This window comes from Xenopus laevis, chromosome 7S (genome assembly GCF_017654675.1).
Source record: "Xenopus laevis strain J_2021 chromosome 7S, Xenopus_laevis_v10.1, whole genome shotgun sequence".
Classification (NCBI taxonomy): Eukaryota; Metazoa; Chordata; class Amphibia; order Anura; family Pipidae; genus Xenopus; species Xenopus laevis.
The window spans coordinates 92,903,682-92,918,782 of NC_054384.1; positions in this window are offsets into that span (position 1 = coordinate 92,903,682).

Consider the following 15,101-nt stretch of genomic DNA (forward strand, 5'->3'; position numbering starts at 1 on the left):
CACCACACCTTAAGTCTACTAAAGACCATTTAGACATTAAATAAACCCAATAGGATTGTTTTGCCATCAATATGAATTTATGCAGAATAGTTAGCCATCAAGTAGAAGGTACTGTTATTAATGATGGGCGAATAAATTAATAAACCCATTGACTTTAATGATGGCGTCAAAATTGACACGGACATAAAATTTTGCGTTTTGCTGATTTTTCACCATTTTGCGGGACAAATTTGCCCATCATTAACTGTTATTATTACAAAGAAAAAGGATAGAATTCTTGAAATTTGAAGTAAAATGGGCAAATGGACAATTCTGCATATCAGGGATCCCGTACCTGAACCTGGGCCATGTCAGATCTACCATGACCCCGGGTTGGGGCAAGCTTTTAAAATATCTGGCTTGACTTGCTTCAGCTGGGAACTAGTTAGGAAAAAGGAAGAGGTGGAGTAGCCACCATTTTCCTGGCTAGATAGATTGGCAGCTGTAGGGGTGTTGAGGGTGAGCCAGAATGAAGAGTCCAAGTTTTTTTATAGGACCTAAAGATTAGTGAGGGGCCCTCTCCTCCTGTGGGTGCAGAAGGACTCTATAAAAATATCCCACTGACAATTAATGACTGTTAATGTTTCAACTATGTATTTGTTCCATTATACTAGGGTAGTAGCTAGACAGAAAGGTTCTCAACAGTTTCTACAATTCTTTGGAAAAGATCTGTGGATTAGATCACAAAAGGATGGTAGGAGCACACAGGCAGTCCTTTCATTAGCCGCTGTTTTTGTGCAGCACCCTAGCTCTTTGACCAATTATTAGTGATGACAGCCCTGCCGAAAAAATTCAGGAAAGTGAACAAAAACTTGCAAAACTGCAAAAATTTGAATTCAGCACTGTGAGAGCATTTGGTGGTTTGATTTGGTCTATGAACAAAGCTTTGACCTCACTGACCAATCCTACCCACTGTAGCTTTAATAGGGGAAAGATCTCCAAGATCAACAATGCCCATTGCCTGGGTCCATGTTTTATTAGTAAATTATTATGTGCAAGCACATATATTTTTAAAAACAAAATATTTTATTTGAACTATGGTTTAAAATAAAGAAATGGTTTCTGAATATATTTCTCTGCCATGACAAGGAGGAAAACAGTAGAGGGCAAATATAAAGATTGCAAGATCTAACAAGCACAGTTTTTTTATTAACAATCTGAATACAAATAGTACATTCTTAATGTATTTCCCAAGCCCTAGCATGCATACAAGGAAACGGAACTGGGCTTCTTAGCTTCACAGTTTGTGTCCTGCTTAATTGTGATGCTCCCCCTTATTGCATTCTGCCTTGATTCGCCACGGAAAGCGGCACACAAAATTCCATTCATTGTGAGATAAAACTAGCAAATGCAGCTATCACTTTATTCTTTGTCTACACCTCTGGGAGTAAAAATATCAATTTTGTATGCCTTGCATGAATGGTCCGTGAGAATCACTATAGACCTTTTGTGACTCTCCACCAACATTGTGTCTTTCTGCAGCACTTCTTCTTCCAGCACAAAGAGTAAATAATTCAAGACAGCATGGCCATACACATCATACACATATAAGTACCCAAAATTGTGCTGCTATCTCCAAGGCAAGGCTGGATCACTTGACTTAAAAAGGGAGAAAACTGAAGAAAGGCTGTTTTTTTTTCATCAGCACCATCATCATTTATTTATTTATATAGCACCAGCAAGTTCCACTATGCAGGAGATTGTGTAGGCTTGGATTTATCAAGTGCGGCATTATGGGCAATGGTATCATTAAGTTGCAGCCTATTATTGTCCAACTTAAAAAACATAGCCTCCTTCTCACAATTGTCAGGCACAAAAATACAGTGGGCATCCAGGAGTCGCCAGTTAAGACAGGCCATAGATGACATAAGCAGAGTTGGGCGACAAACGAATTGAAGTCAATGCTCGTCATAATAATTTTGACGAATGACAATTTTTGACGCGAGCGTCAATTTTTATAAGCGTAACTATGTTGTCCAAATGCATTAAAGTAAATGGGCGACCAAATAATTTATGCACACCAATTTTTATGCGCGCGATTTTTTTGTCACGCCAGATTTTGTATTTTCAACACAGTTTCGCAAAAACATTCGCAGGCGGTGAAATGTGGAAATTTGCGGCGAAACCATGCCTGCCGAATTTAATCGCACATCACTATATATAAGTATATTACAATAAACACAAAGTTTATAGTTTCTTTAGGACTCATTTGCCCATTCACTAAAGTGTTATGGATTCTATAAATTATACAAACTAATAATTCCTTTAGTACTGCAACAGATTTCATGCTGGTACATAGGGGGTAGTTTACCCACTTTATAAATCAAACTCCCAAACCCAAACTTCCTTAATTTACCAATACTTTTTCTCAAAAAAATCGGGATGGAAAAAAGTTGCAGCAAAATTGAGCATCAATTCGAATCTTTCGACTTTTTCGTTTCGACCCTCAAATTGTACCACTTTTTCAAGTTGTCGCCTGAAAAACTCGAATTTTTAGATTATCGAACAAGAACCAGCGCTAAAAGACTGAAATTTCGAGAACCATGGAGGCAGAATACATGTTCCAATGGTTAAAGGGACCATCTGCCATTGAGTTTTACATGATTTGGACAGGTTTTAGCTGGAGTATTTTCAGAGTCAAATTGTTAGCAGCTTTGGGGTATTATAAATCTCCAAAAATTCAAGTTTTTTACCCTTTAAAACTTGGCTAGAAAATGCTGAGTTTTAATAAATAGGCCCCTTAATGTATTAGAACTCATCTATTCATGTGTCTGAGGGTCAAGCAATAAAGTGAGTCAGAGCCAACAATCAGATCCCAATTGAGGCCTAAGGAGAAGTAAATCAATCTGCTGCTAACCAACCTGATAGATATCTAGCCAATAGCAGTGATTGGTCAAAACCCTAGTGCTTTCCTACTGGCAAGAGATTGAGCTGAAGAGGACAATGAATGCAGTTTGGGTATTCACTGTTAAATTTGCTAATTTCCATCAAATGACAGGAATTTTAACAATTTCTCCTCGCATGCACTGAGACAATTTGGGATGATCGCGTGTCCATGGCCAACAATTGATTATAATCGGGGCCTAGAGAAGACCAAATCAACATTTGCATTCAGTCCTCACCCAATGTATTTTTCCTCATGTGTGATAGAAATCTGGCCGATTTTTGGCCAATATCGGTCAGGCAGGTTGTCAAGAAGGCCCCATATATGGACCAATAAGCTGATGAATTAGTCTAGATGGGCTGCTTTTATTGGCCTGTGTGAGGACAACTGTACATAAAGTGAGTTTACAAAGTTTGGTGGAATGATTTTGTGGCCTGTGTCCCTGTCATGTCCAGCAGTATTAAGTGCCCTGTATAAACGATACTCAATATATATGTATATCCCTGAGAACATATCAATTCCCACATGATTTAGAAGGTTTAATGGCCCTAAAATACTTTGCTGTTGTTTCCCATTAATTTTATAGCACTGGTATAGCTGTTCTTGCACTTTTTAGCAGTAGGTAACAACTAGCATAATAAATGATAATAGTATCTCCTTAATAAAATTCACTGATTCTGTTTTGCATGTGTATCTTTTATTGTAAGTCCTCCATCCATCCCCCATCCTAAATTTATGTGGCCAACATAAAATCCTACTCTGTAGGTGGGAAATGAATTGCGTCTGCATACAAAGACAAACGGCCCAATTTATAATGAGAAGCCAATGTTTCCCTGCATCTAACTTACAGCTTTAATGCTGGCATGTGCATGATTCTGATTTCTCCTCCGTCTGCCAATAATTCGTTCAATACCAGTGAAAGGATTTTATTCTTTGAATACGTAATGAAAAAGATCTACTGAGGTTTGTATTTATCAGTGCACCTTTTCTGTTAATTATGGAATTGCTTTTAGTTCTGTAATACACTATCAATAAAGAGCACAGTACCAAAGAGGGGCCTTTAAACAATAAACGTTGGTGTGTGGAGCAATGTGCCGAATATCAACGAGTTGAAAAGTTCAGATCTATTCAGTTTCTCAGCTAAAGAAAAGCCCAGGGCTAAATAAAAATGGCCCTGCATTAAGGATTCAGGCAAGTGTAAGAATTAATGGGGGAATACTTCTCTGGTGAAATGATAGTTAATAGTCTCAATTAACATCCTATTCAGTTAAATGGCACAAAGCAACGTAGAACCTCAGAGTAGAGCTCTGATTAACAATAGTCTAGAAGGGAAACAGCTGTGGCGCTAATGGGCCAGATACTGTATACAGTAAGTAAATGTCATTTTTAAGTAAACATAGTATTTCGTTTTTTTTATATTGCGTTTACATTAACGTGACACTATTGTTAAGAAATGTATGCCTGAATACACTAGTTATATAAGAGTATAAAAGATGTCAAAAAACAATTGTGTCTCACAGACAGATAGATAGATTGATTAATGAATAGTGATGGGCGAATTTGCGCCATTTCGCTTCGGCGAAAAATTTGTGAATGTCGCGAAACGGCGCCAGCGTCTCGTTTTTGACACCAGCGATTTTTTTCGGGCGAATTTTCGTGGCGCAAATTTTTTTGACGCCGGCGAATTTTTTCGGGTGAATTTTCGAGGGCGTTTTGCGAATTTATTCGCTGGCGGCGAATCACGCAAATTCGCCGCAAATACGCGCCTGGCGAATAAATTCGCCCATCACTATTGATGATAGAAAGATAGATAGATAGATAGATAATAGATAGATAGATAGATAGATAGATAGATAGATAGATAGATAGATAGATAGATAGATAGACAGACTGATAAAATGATTGATGATAGATAGAAAGAAAGATAGTTAGATAGAATGATGATAGATAGAATGAAAGAAAGAAAGAAAGAAAGATAGATAGATAGATAGATAGATAGATAGATAGATAGAATGATTAATGATAGAAAGAAAGAAAGAAAGATAGATAGATAGATAGATAGATAGATAGATAGATAGATAGATAGATAGATTGATTGACTGATTGATGATAGAAAGAAAGAAAGAAAGAAAGAAAGAAAGAAAGAAAGAAAGAAAGAAAGAAAGAAAGAAAGAAAGAAAGAAAAGTAGATGTTAGAGCGATAGATAGATGATAGATAGATAGATAGATAGATAGATGATAGATAGATAGATAGATAGATAGATAGATAGATAGATAGATAGATTTTTACTTAGCTGGAAAAGACTATAATGTTATTATTTTCATCATTATTCTTAAATAATATGTACAGTAACCATTAAACAAATAAATGTAACATTTCTCACAACACACGTCTAAACCCTTTTCAATTTTCATTTATTTTGTTTCTGTTCTCAAGCTATTAACCATTTTTAAAGGGGACATTTCATATAACCTTCATATTCAGATATATTGCACATCCTTCCTCAAAACATGCAATGATGCAGAAAGAAAAACGTTTTGAAAGCATTTTACCTCCTAGAACTGTCATTATATCAGAGCTGCAGAGAGAACCTCTCAGGTCAGAAGCTAGGCTGAAATGAAGAGTGGGAGTGTCTGTTCATTCTCTCACAGGAAGTGGTCACAGCACAGAGTGACAAGCTGAACTCCTGAGCTGTAGCAGCCAAACCCCTCCCCTCCCACCCTCTGTCCTGTGTGTCCAGCCTGCACATAACTGTGTTATGCTGCTGCCTGATCATTCACTTATAACAGCATCCCTGAAATGCTCATCATTAATCAATATATGTGAAGGTTAATACAAACTGTAATAGTAATATAATAGTATTTTCTTTTATTTTTCTTTTTATTTAAAGTACAACATCAGTCACACATGTCCCTGGACATAATCTATAGTCCATAATATATTGTTATACACTGTGCAACTCCCTGCCTCTATTACATTATAAAACTTATACAAACAGTGCCCATTAGTATTCACTGTTATGATATTGCAGAACAGCAGCTGTAGCTTTGTTTTCCTTCATATTCATATATGATCAGGTGCAGGGAGTTGCAAGGGAGTAAATTCAGCTGTTCTGGAACAATTTATGACCAGGTGCAGGGAGTTGCAAGGGGAAATGCAGCTATTCTGGAACAATTTATGACCAGGTGCAGGGAGTTGCAAGGGGAAATGCAGCTATTCTGGAACAATTTATGACCAGGTGCAGGGAGTTGCAAGGGGAAATGCAGCTATTCTGGAACAATTTATGATCAGGTGCAGAGAGTTGCAAGGGGAAATGCAGCTATTCTGGAACAATTTATGATTAGGTGCAGGGAGTTGCAAGGGGAAATGCAGCTATTCTGGAACAATTTATGATCAGGTGCAGGGAGTTGCAAGGTAAAATCTAGCTGTTTAGGAACAATTTATGACCAGGTGCAGGGAGTTGCAAGGTAAAATGCAGCTGTTTAGGAACAATTTATGACCAGGTGCAGGGAGTTGCAAGGTTAAATGCAGCTGTTCTGGAACAATTTATGACCAGGTGCAGGGAGTTGCAAGGAGAATGCAGCTGTTGTGGAACAGTTTATGACCAGGTGCAGGGAGTTGCAAGGGGAAATGCAGCTGTTCTGGAACAATTTATGACCAGGTGCAGGGAGTTGCAAGGGGAAATGCAGCTATTCTGGAACAATTTATGATCAGGTGCAGGGAGTTGCAAGGGGAAATGCAGCTATTCTGGAACAATTTATGACCAGGTGCAGGGAGTTGCAAGGGGAAATGCAGCTATTCTGGAACAATTTATGACCAGGTGCAGGGAGTTGCAAGGGGAAATGCAGCTATTCTGGAACAATTTATGATCAGGTGCAGAGAGTTGCAAGGGGAAATGCAGCTATTCTGGAACAATTTATGATTAGGTGCAGGGAGTTGCAAGGGGAAATGCAGCTATTCTGGAACAATTTATGATCAGGTGCAGGGAGTTGCAAGGTAAAATCTAGCTGTTTAGGAACAATTTATGACCAGGTGCAGGGAGTTGCAAGGTAAAATGCAGCTGTTTAGGAACAATTAATGACCAGGTGCAGGGAGTTGCAAGGTTAAATGCAGCTGTTCTGGAACAATTTATGACCAGGTGCAGGGAGTTGCAAGGAGAATGCAGCTGTTGTGGAACAGTTTATGACCAGGTGCAGGGAGTTGCAAGGGGAAATGCAGCTGTTCTGGAACAATTTATGACCAGGTGCAGGGAGTTGCAAGGGGAAATGCAGCTATTCTGGAACAATTTATGATCAGGTGCAGAGAGTTGCAAGGGGAAATGCAGCTATTCTGGAAAAATTTATGATTAGGTGCAGGGAGTTGCAAGGGGAAATGCAGCTGTTCTGGAACAATTTATGACCAGGTGCAGGGAGTTGCAAGGTAAAATCTAGCTGTTTAGGAACAATTTATGACCAGGTGCAGGGAGTTGCAAGGTAAAATGCAGCTGTTTAGGAACAATTTATGACCAGGTGCAGGGAGTTGCAAGGTTAAATGCAGCTGTTTTGGAACAATTTATGACCAGGTGCAGGGAGTTGCAAGGAGAATGCAGCTGTTGTGGAACAGTTTATGACCAGGTGCAGGGAGTTGCAAGGGGAAATGCAACTTTTCTGAAACAATTTATGACCAGGTGCAGGGAGTTGCAAGGGGAATGCAGCTGTTGTGGAGCAGTTTATGACCAGGTGCAGGGAGTTGCAAGGGGAAATGCAGCTGTTCTGGAACAATTTATGACCAGGTGCAGGGAGTTGGAAGGTAAAATGCAGCTGTTCTGGAACAATTTATGACCAGGTGCATGGAGTTGCAAGGTAAAATGCAGCTCTTGTGGAGCAGTTTATGATCAGGTGCAGGGAGTTATAAGAGGAAATACAGCTGTTGTGGAACAGTTTATGATCAGGTGCAGGGAGTTGCAAGGGAAATGCAGCTGTTGTGTAACAAGTTATGATCAGGTGCAGGGAGTTGCAAGGGGAAATGCAGCTGTTGTGTATCAATTTATAGGGAGGTGCAGGGAGTTGCAAGGGGAAGTGCAGCTGTTATGGAACAATTTATAGGGAGGTGCAGGGAGTTGCAAGGGGAAATGCAGATGTTATGGAACAATTTATAGGGAGGTGCATGGAGTTGCAAGGGGAAGTGCAGCTGTTATGGAACAATTTATAGGGAGGTTCAGGGAGTTGCAAGGGAATAAATACAGCTGCTCTGGGATAATTTTTTATCAGATGCAGGGAGTTGCAAGGGGAAATGCAGGGAGTTGCAAGAGGAAATACAGCTGTTATGGAACAATTTATAGGGAGGTGCAGGGAGTTGCAAGGGAATAATCGCAGCTGTTCTGGGATCATTTTTGATCAGGTGTAGGGAGTTGCAAAGGGGAAATGCAGCTGTTATGGAACAATTTATAGGGAGGTGCAGGGAGTTGCAAGAGGAAATACACCTATTATGGAACAATTTATAGGGAGGTGCAGGGAGTTGCAAGGGAATAATCGCAGCTGTTCTGGGATCATTTTTGATCAGGTGCAGGGAGTTGCAAGGGGAAATGCAGCTGTTATGGAACAATTTATAGGGAGGTGCAAGAGGAAATACAGCTGTTATGGAACAATTTATAGGGAGGTGCAGGGAGTTGCAAGGGAATAAATGTAGCTGTTCTGGGATAATTTATGATCAGGTGCAGGGAGTTGCAAGGAGAAATGCAGCTGTTATGGAACAATTTATAATGAGGTGCAGGGAGTTGCAAGGGAATAAATGCAGCTGATGGAATTGTATAACATATAATAACAGATGCAGAGAGTTACAAAGGAAACCCCAAAAAGAAGTTGATTGCTGGTTGTATACAACATAATACTGGGTAGAAAATGACTATGGTACTTACACTAACTGCTCATACTGCTCATTGCCCCCAGAAAAGAATAAAATACTTTTAGCAGCAGATTATGTATTTTTTATACAGAAATTTGCTTTTCTTTCTTTTCCACAATTATTGCAGAGCAAGAGAAAGGAACAAGCAGTGAAGGGAGGGGGAGGAAAACAAACAGGGCAGAGAGGGGGTTACATAAATAGGACAGAGAGGGAGAGAAAGGAGCAGGGAAGGGAAAACCAGCAGTAAGGGTTTACAGAAGTCTGCAGGGAAGGACACGCCCACTCCTCCCTCATTGGCTGTTGCTCTATAGCTTATACAGAAAGAGCCGTTGGCTGCAGTTCAGATACTGAAGAGTCTGAGACAGGAAGTTTCAAATGGGGAGGGCTGAGAACAGTTTTCAAGCTAATACAGGCGTTTTTTGATGCAAAAGGTATTGAAATAAAAACACTCTCTTCTATTTTACATTATTTGAAATGGTTTAAAGCATTGTGAAAATGTATGCTATATGTCCCCTTTAAGCAACTCATATAATGTATTTGTAAACAACAGTGCCACCTCCTGGTCAGTTTAGCCAACTATCTACAGCAAGGAAAAGGAAAATCTGAAAAAGGAAAGGTGCTGTGATGTTGCCCTGCGGGTTTCTTGTACCACCAAGGTTGTGAAACAAGCAGATATTTACCTGATTTCATAGAGGTAGGGATTATCCAAAATGTCTATCCCTCAGTCTAAAGTTGGGGCAATGCAGAATTGACAGCTGGGGGATACATAAATAACCCAGTGAAGTCCCTGGCCAATGGAATCAGTAGTCTGCTTCCACTATAGCCAACAAGAACCTTCCCCAGTCATTCTCTTACCTGCAGCTGGGAAGCAGAGCGTGTCGGCACTGGGTGCATAGTGGGCGGAGTCTGGATGTGAGTGGATGGAGTCTGGGTGGGAACAGGGCGGAGGCAGGAAGTGGCAATTGGAGTGTGCTGGGGCTCAGAAGACTTTTTTGCAGGGAGGCCTGGCGCATAGTGATGGGCGAATTTGTCCCATTTCATCCCAAAGTTCGGGAATTTCAAAAAATCCACCAAACGCGATTTTGAACCCGAAAAAACTTTACGCAGGCGTTGCAACCGTCACCAGCGTCAAAATTGTTTCGATGCAAAATGCACAAATTTGCCGCGAATTTGCGCCTGCCAACTAAATTCGCCCATCACTTAGTGCCACGCTTTAGTTACTCCACTGGGTGGAATGTCTTTCCTGCAAGGTTTATGTCTAAATAAACCCCAATCATGTGTTGATTATTTAAGTAGGCAACTGTACAGAGCCTGTAAATGAGAAGGTAGGCTGACAAATCAGTCAAGTGTGGCCACCTTTGCTCGCCACAAACACCCTGCCCCGTGGTAATTAATAGATGTTTTGGCCAGATTCTCTCAAGATGGAGAGTAACAAACTTTACAGATAATCCCTGTAGAACAATAATATAATAATATAAGTATATATCTATAATAAAAGCAAACATTTAAATGATATTATAATTAATATATTTGTTAACTGCAGAATAGTTGCTACGGCTTACTGCACTGGTGTAAGGCGCAAAGCATGCAGTTGCATCCCAGGGCTGTCTGAAAGTTTTAACTCAAAAGTGTTGTGAAAGGCAATTTAGCAGCTTATAATTAAAAATGTAATTTTCTCTTTAGAACATGACCTTTCAAACCAAAGGTTTCAATTAGACAGCAGGAATCAATTAGAGAGACAGTCATTTTCCCAAAGTATTAGCCATGGTAGCAACTACAATAACATATCAGTTTGTCGCTTCACACACACTTGTCTGGGTCTGTATCTTGTTAAGGGCAGAAACTGTCAGGGAGCCTAATGGCTCCCAGCTGGAGAAGTCCGGACCAAGGAGGAAACACAGGGCCAAAAGTCCATTCCAGTAGCCAAAGGGTTAAACAGAAGACTTGGTCAGGAAACAGGCGAAGGTTCACAAGGCAGGCAGCAAAGGGTCAGAATCAGAATCAAAGCAGAGCAGGGCCGGAAATAGGGGTAGGCAGAGTAGGCACGTGCCTAGGGCGCAAAGCTGGAGGGGCGCCAGGCACGCACCTTCTCTGCCTCTCCTATCCCCTAGTCCGGTCCCTGCTCTGGCCGACGTGCGTATCTTTGTTTTGCGCATGCTCACTTTTGTTTTTTTCACGCATGTGCACTCGTTTTTTCGTGCATGCGCGCAAGTTTTTTTTTGTGCACTCGCGTATTAGGTGCTTTGCCAGGCCAGGCTGCCTAGGGCGCCTGCCCGCATTGGCCCGGCACTGAAGCAGAGGTCAAAGTCCAATAATCAAAATAGTAATAATAAACGCACCCAGATACACTTAGGAATCAGGACCTATAATCGGGCATGGAACCGGTGTCCTGGGCGTTCTTTTATTTTTAATTTGGTGCCAGCGTCCACGTGGTAGCTATGGGTGCCGCTATCTTGGCTTTGGCGCCAAAGAGGAGAGACGCGCCGTTGGACGCTTGTGACAGAGACACACGTGGAGATTCGACTAATCGACAGTGCCCCCCTGGTTGCCAGTGGCGGCAAAAATGCTGCTCCTGGTAATTTTAAGAGACGAATTTCCATTTTTCAACTTCGGCTCATCTAGTGCAGAGAGCGCAATTGCGCAGGATCGCCCCTGACAAGATGGCACTCGGATCGTTTAATTTTCCAAAGTCATCCCAAGTTACCTTGTGAGGCAACATCGGGTGACTTCAGAAAACGAAGCGCTCTGCCATCCCACCGGTGATTTAGATGCTAGCAGACGGGAAGGCAGTTCAGGGAGATTAGTCACTCGAAGACTGGGTGACCTAAATCTCCACGAATCTCCATGTGTGTCTCTGCCCTAAGACAGTGCCTTAAAAAAATGGAGCTTAAATAGAGCTTCAGTAACTGGGGAAGCAGTATTTTTAGGGTTGTCAATTTCCTCTGTGATTAAATTCTGCTATTATCATTGTTTTATTTGTACCGGTTTTTAATTCTATTATTTTTGGAACACAAAAAAATGTTGTCTTGTAAAAATATGGTTACACTTGAATTCAGGGTAAGGCATCTGCTTGTCTGTCAGTTGATATACTCACAGGAGCACCGTTCTCCTTCGCTTCCTTTTTGAAACTTAAATAAGAAAGAGAAATTGGCTTTTGACCTGGATAATGTGGTTCATTTATTTATTCATTTTTTAATTCCTTCACAGAAAATATATTTTTTCAAATGTGTGTTTTTTTTTTTTGCAGAAATGTGGTTCAATGGTACAAGAACTGTATATAATTTTAGATCTACATTGAAACCACAACATTTTAACAATTTTAGACACATCACATCACTAAATCTAGTATTTGCTTATTGCGTTTTGCCCACAAGGTGGCATAAGGATACATTCCTGATTTTGGACACAGTCTCTGCATTCTCATTTCAGTTGAAGGTCTCGTTGTTGGGAATATGGGGTAATGTTCCTAGTAAAAGAAGAAGAAGGGTGATTCTGTAGAGTTCCGTGCCAACAACATTTTTACACTTACGTGACCCATTGGGATTTTAGATACACAAGCAATAGTGCAACACCTGGACTCAACCATCCTCCACTGCACCTCTCTACTCCCAAAAGTGGAAACCCTAAGACAGGGATCCCCAAGATTTTTGAACCCGTAAGCAACATTCAGAATTAAAAAGAGTTGGGGAGTAACACATGTATGAGAAATGTTTTTGGGCTGCCAAATAAGTGCTGTGATTGGCCATTTGGTAGCCCCTATGTGGATTGTACCTACATTGAGGCTCTGTTCGGCAGTACATCTGGTTTTTATACAACCAAAACTTGCCTCCAAGCCTGGAATTCAAAAGTAAGCACCTGCTTTGAGGCCACTTGGAGCAACATCCAAGGGATTGGAGAGCAAAATGTTGCTCACGAGCTACTGGTTGGGGATCACTGCCCTAAGACAACACTGATGTCCTGGTAACAAGACGCAACAATGGGAGGCTGCAAGACCCCTCTTTTTACATTACAAACTAACATGAAGTCCATTCCCTGGCCTCGTTGTCTTTCTTTAGACTTTGGACACAACAATTCTGGGTTCCTAAAATGGGTGTTGTGAAAAGAAAAGGGGGTTTCCCGCAGAAAACCTCCAGGCGCAGCATCCTACTACAGGTATGGGACCTGCTATACAGAATGCTCTGGGGTTTACATCTTTATGTAATTTGGATCTTCATACCTTGAGTTTAGTAGAAAATCATGTAAAAATTAAATAAACCCAATAAGCTGGTTTTGCTTCCAATAAGGATTAATTATATCTTATTTTGGCTCAAGGGGAGGTACTGTTTTATTATTACAGAGAAAAAGTAATTTTTTTAAAAAAAAATTGGATTATTTGGATAAAATTGAGTCTATGTGACTAATTCAGAGCTTTCTGGATAATGGTTTTGCGGATAACGGATCCCTTACCTGTACTGATGTACTGCCATCCCATGAGATTTTCAATAAAGGGTGTGGCAGTGACTGAACCAAACTACAGAGGAACTCTCTTCCCAGGAAGCAGGAAGTGAAAGTTGCTCAAGCAGTTGTTTTACACATATATTATCTGCTGCTTATATTTGTCCAATTGACTTCATTAAAAGAACAGTAACACCAAAGTGTTTAATATTAATAACAATATAACAATATAATGTAGTGTTGCCCTGGTAAAACTGGTGTGTTTGCTTCAGAAAGACTATAATAGTTTATATAAACAAGCTGCTGTGTAGCCATGGGGGCAGCCATTCAAGCACTGAGAACACAGTAGATAACAGATATGTTCTGAAGAATCCCATTGTATACTACAGAGCTTATCTGTTATCTGCTGTTTATCCTGTGCCTTTTCTCCTTTATTTCAGCTTTGAATGGCTGCCCCCATGGCCACACAGCAGTTTGTTTATATAAACTATAGTAGAGTTCCTGAAGCAAACACACCAATTTCACCAGGGCGGCACACAACCGTACATTATATTTTCTTTACTTTGAGACATTTAGGTTTTTTGTTGTTACTGTTATGCTAATTTACACCAACTGTAAATACAGTATGTTCAGTATGTTCACATTTAAAATACCGAATGTAGAAAGTGAGACGAGTTCTGAATGAGGGCTATAGGGGAATTTTACTGGCCCCAATATAACAAAATTAGCACAGTAGCTTGTTCCATAATAAATGAAGCACTGCTTAAGAGGTGACATGAGGGATCTGGTGAGTGTAGAATGACCGTCAGAGCTTTGATTAGCAGCTCTGTGTCTTAATAGAGATTTCCCTTTGTTCCAGACAATCCTGATAGCTTATTAAGCTAAAATCAAACCAGTGCTGACAACAAAGCTTGTCTGTTCTGTACGAGTTAAGCCAGCCTGTCCCTTAACAAGGACATGAGTCTCCACCACTGATTGCCTTGATAATGATGTTTGCATTCTGTTGCATATCTGTGCAACACACCAACATATCGGTGACACTTTTAAAGGCACTCAAGGTGCAAACAAATGATCCCATTGGACTGGAATAAACTAAAGATAATAAATATCTTTTTTTTTTTTATTAAAATGGAAAGAGCTATACAAAGTAACTCATTAGGGCAGAGACATTCGGTCAGATTCGGGGAAATTAGTTGCTAGATGACAAATCTCCTCTTCTTCACTGCCTTCCCCTTCCTGCCGGCTAGAATGTAAATCGACGACGGGATGGCAGTCGGAACGCTTCGTTTTCCAAAGTCACCCGAAGTCTCCCCGAGTCTGACCATGTGTCTCTGCCCTTATGGGAAGAGTCTGTCTGCATCCACACACACTCACACATAGGGGCTGATTCACTAAATTCGAGTGAAGGATTCGAAGTAAAAAAACTTAGAATTTCGAAGGTTTTTTTGGGCTACTTCGACCATCGATTGGGCTACTTCGACCTTCGACTACGACTACGACTTCGAATCGAAGGATTCAAATTAAAAATCGTTCGACTATTCGACCATTCGATAGTCGAAGTACTGTCTCTTTAAAAAAAACTTCGACCCCCTAGTTCGGCAGATAAAAGCTACCGAAGTCAATGTTAGCCTATGGGGAAGGTCCCCATAGGCTTGCCTAAGTTTTTTTGATCGAAGGATATTCCTTCGATCGTTGGATTAAAATCCTTCGAATCGTTCGATTCGAAGGATTTAATCGTTCGATCGAAGGAATAATCGTTCGATCGAAGGAATAATCCTTCGATCGTTCGATCGAATTTTCTGCGCTAAATCCTTCGACTTTCGACTCGATATTCGAAGTCGAAGGATTTCAATTCCTAGT